A 12,142-nucleotide genomic window follows, 5' to 3' on the forward strand; every position below is an offset into this window, starting at 1 on the left:
TTCTGTGGCACTACCACCATGCTAAATGGGATAAATTTCGAGCAGATCTAGCAACTCAAGAAGGGCATCTGTGAGGTGCTTTGGCCATCAACAACAGCAGAACTGCACTCGAACACAACCTGTAACCTCATGGCCCAGCATATCCTCCGCTCCCCCATTACCATCAACCCTGGTTCAATGAAGAGTGCAGGAGGGCATCTCAGGAGCAGTACCAGGCATATCTAAAAATGAGGTGTCAACCTGGTGAAGCTACAACACAGGACTACTTGCATGCCAAACAGCATAAGCAGCAAGTGATAGACAGAGCTAAAGGATCCCACAACACACGGATCAGATCTAAGCTCTGCAGTCCTGCCACATCCAATCATGAATGGTGATGGGCAATTAAACAACTCACTGGAGGAGGAGGCTCCACAAATATCCCCATGCTCATTGATGGAGGAGCCCAGCACATCAGTGCAAAAGATATGGCTGAAGCATTTTCTACAATTGGTGAGTGGATGATCTATTTCACCCTGCTCCAGAGGTCCCCAGCATCACAGATGCCAATCTTCAGCCAATTCAATTCACCCCAAGCGATATTAAGAAATGGCTGATGGCACTGAATACTGCAAAGGCCATGGGCCCTGACAATTTTCCGGCCATAGTACTGAAGACTTGTGCTCCAGAACATGCTGCGCTCCTAGCCAAGCTGTTCCAATACAGCTACAACACTGACACCTACCCGAATATGTGGAAATTGCCCAGGTACGTCCTGTACACAAAAACAAGCAGGACAAATCCAACCCGGCCAGTTACCGCCCCATCGGTCTACTCTTGATCCTCAGTAAAGTAATGGAAAGGGTCATCAACAATGCTATCAAGCAGCACTTGCTTAGCAATAACCTGCTCACTGATGCATGTTTGGGTTCCACCAGGGCCACTCAGCTCCTGACCTCATTACAGCCTTGGTTCAAACATGGACAAATGAGCTGAACTCCAGATGTGAGGTGACAATGACTGCTCTTGACATCAAGGAAGCATTTGACCGAGTGTGGCATCAAGAAGCCCTAGCAAAACTACAGTCGATGTGAGTCCGGGGGAAAATTCTGCTGGATGGAGTCATACCTAGCATAAAGGAAGATGGTTGTGGCTGTTGGAGGTCAGTCATCTCAGCTCCAGGCCATCACCGCAGGAGGTCCTCAGGGTAGTGTCCTCGGCCCAACCATCTCCAGTTGCTTCATCAGTGAACTTCCTTCCATCATAAGGTCAGAAATGGAGATGTTCGCTGATGATTACACAATGTTTACCATTTGCAACTCCTCAGATACTGAAACAGTCCATGTCCAAAAGCAGCAAGACCTGGACAAGATCCAGCCTTGGGCTGACAAGTGGCAAGTAACATTTGCGTCACACAAGTGCCAGGCAATGACCACCTCCAACAAGAGAGAATCTAACCATCGGCCCTCGATATTCAATGGCATTACCATCACTGAATCCCCCACTATTAACATCTTGGGGATTACCATTGACCAGAAACTGAGCTGGACTATCCATATAAGTACTGTGGCTACAAGAGCAGGTCAGAGGCTAGGAGTCCTGCGATGAGTAACTCACCTCCTGACTCCCCAAAGCCTATCCACCATCTACAAGACCCAAATCAGGAGTGTGATGGAATGCTCCCCACTTGCCTGGATGAGTGCAGCTCCCACAACACTCAAGAAGCTTGACACCATCCAGGAGAAAGCAGCCCGCTTGATTGGCACGACATCCACAAACATTCACTCCCTCCACCACCGATGCACCGTAGCAGCAGAGTGTACCATCTACAAAATGCACTGCAGGAATTCACCAAGGCTCTTAGGACAGCACCTTCCGAACCCATGACCACTAACCATCTAGAAGGACAAGGGCAGCAGATAGATGGGAACACCACCACCTGGAAGTTCCCCTCCAAGTCACTCACCATCCTGACTTGGAAATTTATCGCCATTTCTTCACTGTCGCTGGGTCAAAATCCTGGAACTCCTTCCCTAACAGCACTGTGGGTGTACCTACACCACATGGACTGCAGCAGTTCAAGAAGGCAGCTCACCACCACCTTCTCAAGGGCAACTAGGGATGGGCAATTAATGCTGGCCCATCCAGTGAAGCCCACATCCCGTCAATGAATTTTTTAAAAAGTTAAGCAGTTAAGTTAAATCCATATGAGACTTTTGACCCCTAAAAGTAACTATACAGTAATACCAACAACAGAGATCTTTGGAAAGTGGCCTAACTGACTATACAAAAAAGGAAGTCTAGTTTCACTGAGCAGGAGGTAGGTCTGATCATGGAAGAGAATTTGTCAGAAGTGGTGTGATCTTTGGCACTGGCCTGAATCCACCTACATCACACCCCAGAAGAGTGCTAATCAGTTCAATACAAGTTCCAGAAATAAAAGAGGCTTCAACAAGACCAAGAGATAGTTTTAAAAATGTCAGGAAAACTGTCAAGTTAAAACTGAAGTTTCTCACCAAACCCTGAGGATAACAATATTTGTATAATTGATGTTTTGGTATTGCTGGAATAATGGGCTAGAAATTCATGTACCTGTTTTGTAGGCATGGGGCTGACAATTTGTGGATTGCTTATGCCTGTTCAGGTTGTGGTAGGTAGCACACAGACTTTGTGTACCCAACTTTTCTGAATGATTGTTACGCTGGCCCAAGAAGCTCCTGCTCTGCACTCCTGAACATTGCCTACACCCATTGTGGCAGCAGGAGGTGCTTGCAGCATTGTTTGCAGACTCCGTGCTAAAGTCAGTCTGCTATTTTTAAAGGCAGCCTGTATTTTACAAAGAATCTATAGAAAAAATATTTCTGAATTTAAATGAACACTAGGGCAGAGAGAGATCCATTGTGACAGATTGCAGCAATGGAGGCAGTTGTGGTGCAGGTGGACAAGAAGAAAGACAGCACAGAGGGTGACCACAAGGTCCTCAAGGACCACCCTCCCTACAGGGTGGGAACAGGTGGCTCATGAGGACCTGGCCACATGGCGCAAGGAGTCTAATGACCTCACTCGAATGGTCAACATCAGTAAATACATCTTCAGATTACATCTCCTAACCACTACAACACCAGCTTCTCGCACTGCTCAATGCCCCACACCCCCATCGCTCATCCAGCAGCACTTGCTGGCACTCAGCCTAAAATATAGATACCCCACCTCACTCTTTCATCTATCAATGGTGCTAGCCTCACACCCACCTCCCACTATCCACAACCACTGATAGTCTGCCCTCTCTCTGGCAGGACAATATGGCACACAATAGAAGCCACCAGAGCAGAACTGGTTGGAAACAAGGAAGCCTACAAGTCCTGAGTCCTATGGAGGAGGTTGTTCTCTGCATCAGGATGCAGGCTGCCACGTGGCACATAACATCGAACGCTGATGAGAACAATGAGGATGATGGTCATTTTCTGCTTAATGTCTCTTCTCAACTCCCAGAACAAGCTCATCTGCTATTTGAAATGATGAGCAAGTTGTTGGTGATGTGACCATGGACCTCTTGCTTTCCTTCCCATCCCCTTCCCTCACCCCATCGTTCCCCTTCTAATTTTCTACTTTCAGACTCCTAAGAACTTCTGTCTGCTGAGCTACAGGAGCCCAAGGAGGAGGAAAGAGAGCAACAACACTGCACTAATGAAGAGGCCCCATCAGTTGAACTGACATTCACAGCCACCAGCTCATACTCTGCCACTGCATGTACCTTGGAGGCTAATATAGACTTGGGACCAGTATATGGTGAGTTATACAGGCACGAGTGCCTTGCAGCCAGACCAGGAATAAAGGATGGTTCATTTCAGCTCATGGTAGCTAGATAGACAAGTACTACCACAAAGGACTCAGGTGAAGATCTCAATGGCCGACATACAGGGGAACTTCGATGCATTGGCTGGCCTGCCAGATAGTCTCCTGTCACTGTCAAGGAGCATGGAGGTGTCAGACTCCAACTTGGCAGAGGTGCAGAGCATTGTGCGGAGCTTCCCTCATCATAGCCTCTTCTCCATCTCTCAGTCATGCTCCAGACCCAGAAGCACTGTCACTACTGCTCCCATACCTATGCAGCCTTTGTGTGGACAGATCACCTACTCTTCTGGACCTCTAGGAGGATGCAACAACACTCTCGGCAAATCCAGGAATCACCAAAACACCTTGTAAACCACTCCTGAATACTTCCTGACGCTTTGCAATAGATAAAGCTCGAAAATGTTTAGCTCATCCGCAATCAGGGTGCCTAGTCTTTTAAATAATACTGTTGTAGGACACATTTTTCAGCTTCACATTTGTTTTTCTTGAGTATGCAAGTACGTATGTCCAGATGCTGCCTGGACACTGATTGTTCAAATTTAGCATCCTGGCATCACACCAGCCAGTGGGCCATGTGAAGTTAGGTAAAGTGCTGAATCAGATCCTTCCAGTGCGCACTGGTAACACATCTGCATATGCCCTTATCCTGGCAGAATGCCACGCGGCCAATGATGTGAGGGATGCCAGTAGAACTACGCAAGACCTTTCATATCTCCTCTGACAATTATAGAATCCGACATTGAAAGCAGGATTTTTATTGTAGGGGACAGAATTTCAGATGGGACCCAGGAGTCTCGGTTTTCTGCACAAATTGACACAGTGCGTGAATTTGTTTTAACACAATCCCCAGTTGAATGCCAGTCTGATTAACAGGCTTGATCCCTCTCCCCCCAGTCATCTGGGGACAACTCCAGAGCAGACCGCGATCTCTGATAGGGTATCTATAGCTACTAGTGTGAGCATACTAGAGTGGGGGTGAGGAGTTTCCTATCCTCGTGAGGCTGGTATGATCCCCAACCTCGAAGTGGTGTGCCTGATGGGGTTCAGGAGGGGGTTGGAAATCAGAGGGAAATATGTAAGCGCGGTAGATCAGGTTGGAAGTTGGGAGGAAGCACTCCTACTCCTGACCCATGAACAGTGCTGTAAAAGGCACTTAGCTTTTTCCCAAAGCTGTCCTCATGTTTCTTGAGCTGCAGAATTTCCTAAGGCCTGGGAAACCTATTCAGCTAGGGTTAAACCTGCAAACCAGCCTCAAATTGCCAACCTGCATCCTGGGTGTGGGTTGACTACCAGCCCCTTGCCTTGCATCGCTTAAATCAAAAGTGGGTGGGTTGGTGTCAGGCTTGCGATTTTTAGCGTATTTATAACTCATCTGACTCCAACCCACTGGCTTCTGGGGGTTAAAAGTACCCCTATAGTAACCTCAAACTGACCTACCTATTTTAATATTAAATCAGTGATTTACAATAAAATACATTTTTGAAAATAAGGGCTGTGGTCAAGTTTGGCCCCCATTTCCTACAGAAAATTCTAAATATTGAAATAAGCATTTGATACATCTTTTAGAATTTCTGGAAGCTATTGACTGAAAATAGATGCCCAGTCAAAATTCTGTCCTAGAAAGATACAAAATGCTTTGAAAATCAAGGAACTACATTATATATAAAAAAATGAGCTACATTAGTTGCCTTCTAAAGAGCTTGACCGTAAACATAAGAGCATTTTCAGTCTATAATTCTTACATACTGCTTGTAAGTGTGAAGGAGATGGTTAATTCTAACACCCATTAACTCTGCTCCCAGCCCAGATTTCTTTTTGTGTATGTAATTATCAGCTTCTAATCTGTCATATTCCTTAACTAAACATATGAATATAATGCAATTCAAATATGATTCATTTAATGAGAACGGAGAACTTCAAGCATACGCCTTCACATAAACATGACTTCACACAAATCTGGCGATGGTTCAATAAAGAGGCAGCAGTATTCATATATGCAAAGAAGAAAGTGTAATTTATGTCTAAGCAGAAACCCAATTTATATTTAATTTACAATGAGTTAGCACAAGCATCCCTAACAATACTAGTTGCCATTTCACCATCTTTCATGCGTTAATGATCTTTACTGAGAAATGCTACGGTACCTGATTTGTACAATTAATTCTCAACAGTGGTTCAGTTGGTAACACTTTCACCTTTGAGTTGTAAGGTTGTAGGTTCAAGTCCCACTCCATGACTTTAGCACAGCTGTCTTGGCTAACACTCCAGTGCAGTATTGAGGCATTTTTGCACTGTCAGAGGTGCTGTCTTTTGGATGAGACATAAAAGCTGATGCTCTGTCTGCCCTCTCAGCTGGGCATAAAAGATCCCATGGTAATATTTCAAAGAAGAACAGGGGAGTTATCCATGGTGTCCTGGTCAATGCTTACCCCACAATTAATATCACAAGAACTTGATATCTGGTCTTTATCACTGTCACAAATGTCTAGTTATAATATTATAGATTTTATGGATAACTGTTTTAACTTAAAGGTACATTTTTGCTTCCAAACTATTAAATTGAGTTTAAAAGCCCTTTTCTAAATGGAGTTATGGATAGACATCCTGGCATCTTTCTGTGTTTGTTCAAACCTTGTCAGGCTCTGTTATCTTTATAGCTGGCCACAGAGTCATTTTTTTAAAAATTCATTTATAGGTAGTGGGCATCAGACCAGCATTTATTGCCCATCCCAAATTGCCCTAATTGTCCTGGGCAATAAAATGCAAAGACTCCTCCAGGAATGCCATTGAACCTTCTAAAAGGTGTGAAAACCCTTTGGCTTCTGAGAGAATGGGAGACAGGAAGGAACTTCAAAGGACCTCAATGTAATTAACTTCTTTGTCTAGTGGAGCAATGGTTCATCTGTAATTAACATAGCAGCCATTTGGCTTTGGTTGAGATAAAGGCAGGCTGTGAAAGCCATGTGTCCAGAAAACCCAGAAAGAACTTTGAGACACATCATCACAGAGGGTTCTCGGCCAAGGGAGGACAAAAACGAAAGTATCCAGACATTGACTGTGTTTTGTTGAAAAGAATCTAAACAATTTCTACATGCTGTAGCCATAGAACTAATGAGGAACAAGAAACCTTCTCTCTCTCTGAAAACCTGCTGACTCGCTGAGTCTACCTGAAAAGGCAAACACTGACTAATCAACTACAGAAACCATTGCAGCTGCTAAAAACAACTCTTCAACTTTAACACTTTGTTCCAGATTACCACACTTCAACTGAAAGCTAAAGGCCTGCAAATACATCTTAAAGGACTGAACTGAATTGCATATTTATAAGTACCTTTTATTGTTATCTGTATTTAATCTTTGCATGTATTCAGTTATTTATTTTATTACTTTTACTTAGCTCATGAACCACTTTGAGAAAACGCCTTTTAAATGGTAGTGACAACCACATTACTGCTTGTGGGAGATCGCTGCGTTCAAATTAGCTGTTGCACTTCCTTCATTACAACAGTGACTACAATTATAAGGCACTTTATTGACTATAAAGAACTTTGGGATGTTTGGTGGTTGTGATAGGCGCTATATAAAAGCATGTCACTCTTTCGCACTCTCTTTCTCTCTCTCTTTCAGTGCACAGTTAAAAATATAGAAACATCACAAGCATCTAAGTCTGCATTTTTATACAATTTTTACCATTACAATTAAAGAAGCAGAAACTCTTCTTATCTGGTAGCACAAAGGGCACCCTAACCAAATCAAATTTACACCCTAACACTTACAAACAGTAATAACCAGTTGTTTGGAAAAATCATACAGCTAATTAAGAAGAATCCCAGTCCTCCTGTAACAAATCTGCTGCTGGCTCCGTTAATAAACTATATGGCTGCTTAGCCATGCAACACTGCAGACCTGTTTGTCTCAGTGTATGACATCTGTCATGGAGGTTTGGCCTGGTTCCAATGTTCTATGATTAGGTGTGTCATCTCAGAGCCAACCTCAGCACCAAAGATACCCTATTTACCTCCCCTGTCAGGAGGCTAGTCACCCTTTGGCCAACATAAAGCCTAGGTACACTCAATTTGGAAGATATCAGTGTGGGTCACTGATGCACAAGGCATGGAAGTGATGAATAGAGAAGGACTGGCTGTTATCGACAGTGGTACAGCTTTGCTATTGGCTTTGCTGAGATGCTTTGTGATTCTGGTCTCACAAGGCCATCAATGAAATAAGGATTCATCCTGAACATGAGCAGCTGAGCAATTTGCTTGCTTGCCATTTTAACACTCCACCCTGCTCTCTTGCCCACATGTCTGTCCTTGGCTTGCTGCATTGTTCCAGTGAAGCCCAACGCAAACTGGAGGAACAGCACCTCATCTTCCGACTAGGCACTTTACAGCCTTCCGGACTGAATATTGAATTCAACAACTTTAGATCTTAAACTCCCTCCCCCCATCCCCACCCCATTTCTTCCCCCTCCCTTTTGTTTTTTTCAATAATTTATATAGATTTTTCTTTTCCCACCTATTTCTATTATTTTAAAATCTACTACTAATACCTTGTCAGTCTTTCCACCCCACCCCCACTAGAGCTGTACCTTGAGTGTCCTGCCATCCATTCTTAATTAGCACATTTTCTTAGATAATATCACCACCTTCAACACCTCTTTGATCCTTTTGTCTGTGACATCTTTTGATTATCTGCTCCTATCACTGCTTGCTTGTCCCTACAACCACCCCCCCTCAACTTCTCTCCGCCACCCCCCCACCACCGCCCCCCAACCTTAAACCAGCTTATATTTCACCCCTCTCCTAACTATACTCAGTTCTGCTGAAGGGTCATGAGGACTCGAAACGTTGACTCTTTTCTTCTCCGCCGATGCTGCCAGACCGGCTGAGTTTTTCCAGGTAATTCTGTTTTTGTTGAGCAATTTGCTGGCCTTATTATCTAACAAAAGGTCTTGTGGTGTATTGGTAGCGTCCTTACCTCTGAGCCAGAAGGTCTGAGTTTAAGTCCCATTTCAGGGCTTGATGGCCATGGAATGTGTGTTCATAACTTGGCCAAACAATCTTTGAATCCTTCTAATACGCCTGATGACAAACGGTAAGAATGGAAAAGTTTCTTGGTCAACCATACTGCAGAAGGCAAAAGCAAACCACTGCAGTACTTTGCCAAGAATAATCATGGACCAACCCAATGTAAGTCCATGGTCAACAATACCTTTTTAGGGCACGGTACCTGAAGGAGGAGGGCTATTATCCAAGACAACGCAAGTTGTTTTGGATGCTGCCAACTAGCTGAGAAATGCCATTCAGCATATTGTCCACTCTGCAGACTGTAATTGAGAAGCATACAGCATCAACGGCAAGTGTAAGGGAGACTACATCCATTCAGGGTTCAAACAGTGTTGGCATATGTTTTAGGAAATGTTAATACTGAAATCTATATAGAGAGATCTTGTTGCAGTGCAATGATCTGATCCGGGGCTACAGTCAGGACTTGTGTGCTAAAGAATAGAAACTAGCAGGTGACTGTCAAGTAGCTGTCAGTCATTTACCTGCTTAGCCAAAAACCTGGAACTCCCTTCCTAACCAGATTGTATCTACTGCAGCAGTTGAAAAAGGCGGCTCACTATTTCGTTCTTGAGAGCAATTAGGGATAAGCAACAAATGCTGGCCTTGCTGGTGAGGCTCACATCACATGAATGAATGAAAAAAAAAAATCCTCTGGACATGTATCAGCAGAAACATCCTAAAGCATACAGAACCCCACAGCCAAAATAGGAGAACGCGCATGCAAGGGTCTACATCTTGTGGTGGTAAATGGCCAACAAAATTACACAAACATGATTTGGTGATATCTCAGGAAACCTCAACACTTAGTACTACTGACAGGGCATTGTTTAGTCATAGTACTAAAGAAAGAGCATGTGTGCTAGTACTTTTACATCAACAAAATGCATTTGTAAACAGTGAATATTGCATCCATGCATATTTGTGTAAACTCAAGGGGAACAAGAATTTTACATTACAATGGGGATGAAAACACTTACGCCCCAAACCTTCTTATAACAGGAAGTGGACTCTCAACATAACTCAACCAGGTGTACCATAAACGCCAGGCAATTTGCGTGCAACCCAGTTAAGCCAGTGTCCTTGCCTAAACCATCAATTTCCTAGTCTTATTGCAACATTTCTTCAGCAAGCATATCCAGCTTAATGAATTGCAATATTATGTTAATATAATACAATATTTCTGCTAGGTTGCTAAGGGCTAGCATTACTGTACTTCTTTCCCATTGGATAGTTGGGGAACCCTTGATCCCATCACAACATATCTAATTTGAGCTATCCCTAGAAAGCGAGCACTAACCTTGTGTAATTTTTGGCTGACTTGAATATCATCAGAAAATTAAGGGAACCCCAATTCTTTTGGTTATGAAAGGGAGAGGACTGTGTCCAGCTGTACGAATGATGAAGTTAGTATAATTAGGGGTACCCTTTACTCAAGAAATTCTGGGAGATTGTGTCTGCTTCTCAATTTGAAACTGTGGGCGGAATTGTCCCAGATTTGCACTAAGTGCGAAAGCGGGCGGTAAGTTTAGAAGCTTAAGAGACGACTTAATTGAAACCTTTAAAATCCTGAGGGGTCTTGATAGAGTGGGTGTGGAGAAGATGACCCCTCTTGTAGGAGAATCTAGAACCAGGGACCACTGTTTAAAAATAAGGGGTCGCTCATTTAAGACAGAGGTGAGAATTTTTTTCTCTCAGAGGGTCATGAGTCTTTGGAACTCTTCCTCAAAAGGCAGTGGAAGGAGAGTCTTTGAATATTTTTAAGGCAGAGCTAGATAGATGCTTGATAAACGAGGGGTGAACGATTATTCGAGGTAGGTGGAGTGAAGGTTACAATCAGATCAGCCATGATCTTATTGAATGGTGCAGCAGGCTCAAGGGGCTGAGTGGCCTACTCCTGCTCCTAATTCGTGTGTTCATATGAGGTTAAGTTGCATTTTGTAGGTACTGTCACTAAATAGGGTGGTACCCAGTCCAGAATGTCCACACTTTATGGCCTTAAACCTTCCAGGGTATGGTTTTCTGCAATGTTTCTCCTCTTCCTCCTCCTTCTTCTCAGGCAGATTTAACAGCCACATTTCAATATTTACCAAAAGATTTGTCCTTTGGTCAACACAATATCTCCTTCTTTACTCACCACAAGTCCTCGACTGATTCCCTTCAGCTTGAGTATTAAATTTATATCAGATAAGTTAATGGAAAGTAGAAATAAAATAACTCCTGAATAAATTTGCACGTCCTATGCCACTTAAAAACAATTTACAAGTTAATTGAAAAAAACGCTAATGTCAGGTCTGTTCAATTGTCTGTGTTTGGTGATATTTTATTCCAGGATCGACCTTGGGAATGTGGGAAAAAATATGTTAACATCACATCAATGCTAATATTTCAAATTATTAATCCTTAAAATGTAATTGGCATATGTTACAATTCAAATGTACCAAATAATAAAACATCCAATGAAGGATTTATCCACAAGGCAATGAGAAGATATTAAGCCTATATTTTTAATATTTGCGCTGCAAAGTGTGCTAACAGCTCTCATTTTCTTTATAGCAACAAGGGATCATACATTTTCAATCCTAGAAATTATGGGGTAAATTTTTGCCTTCAGCAGGGAACTGACAAAAGGCAGATGAGGTGAGAACAATTGCCGCCTAAGGAGTCAGCTGGGACCCATAGCCGTTTCTGGGATATCCATCATTTGCATGGTTAAACTGAACTACCAGGCTTATGGGTGGAATCGTCCCAGGTTTGCACCAAGTGCAGTAGCGAATGTGAAAATTACGTTTCACCCGTCAGCTACAATGGCGGATTTTGGCGCTATACCTTCTGCTTCCCAGCGTGTCCTGCCTCATTAATAATGCATTCATGGGAAACACGCCGGATCACTGGCAGGTGGGCTCGGATTTGCCCACCATGCTGTGACCTCAGCGATTCCTCGCTCCAGGTGCCATATTTAAAGTGCACCAGAGCACAGCCTACTTCATGTCCACAGACCACGACTGCTCCAGGTGACAGGTGGCACTGAAAGCAAAGGTGATGCAGCTCCCAAATTTAGTGCACCTCTCTGGGCTGCCTGCTGGACACAGTGGAAGGTCACCGTGATTTTCTCTACCCGTGCTCTGGCCACAGGAGATCCGCCAGAATCACCAATCCAGCCTGGGAAGCGGTGGCAGCGGTGGTCAGCACTGACGGAGCACAAAAGAGGTCAGCCATCCTGTTCAGGAAGAGGATGAATG

This window comes from Cetorhinus maximus, chromosome 4 (assembly GCF_964194155.1).
Source record: "Cetorhinus maximus chromosome 4, sCetMax3.hap1.1, whole genome shotgun sequence".
In the NCBI taxonomy this organism is placed as follows: Eukaryota; Metazoa; Chordata; class Chondrichthyes; order Lamniformes; family Cetorhinidae; genus Cetorhinus; species Cetorhinus maximus.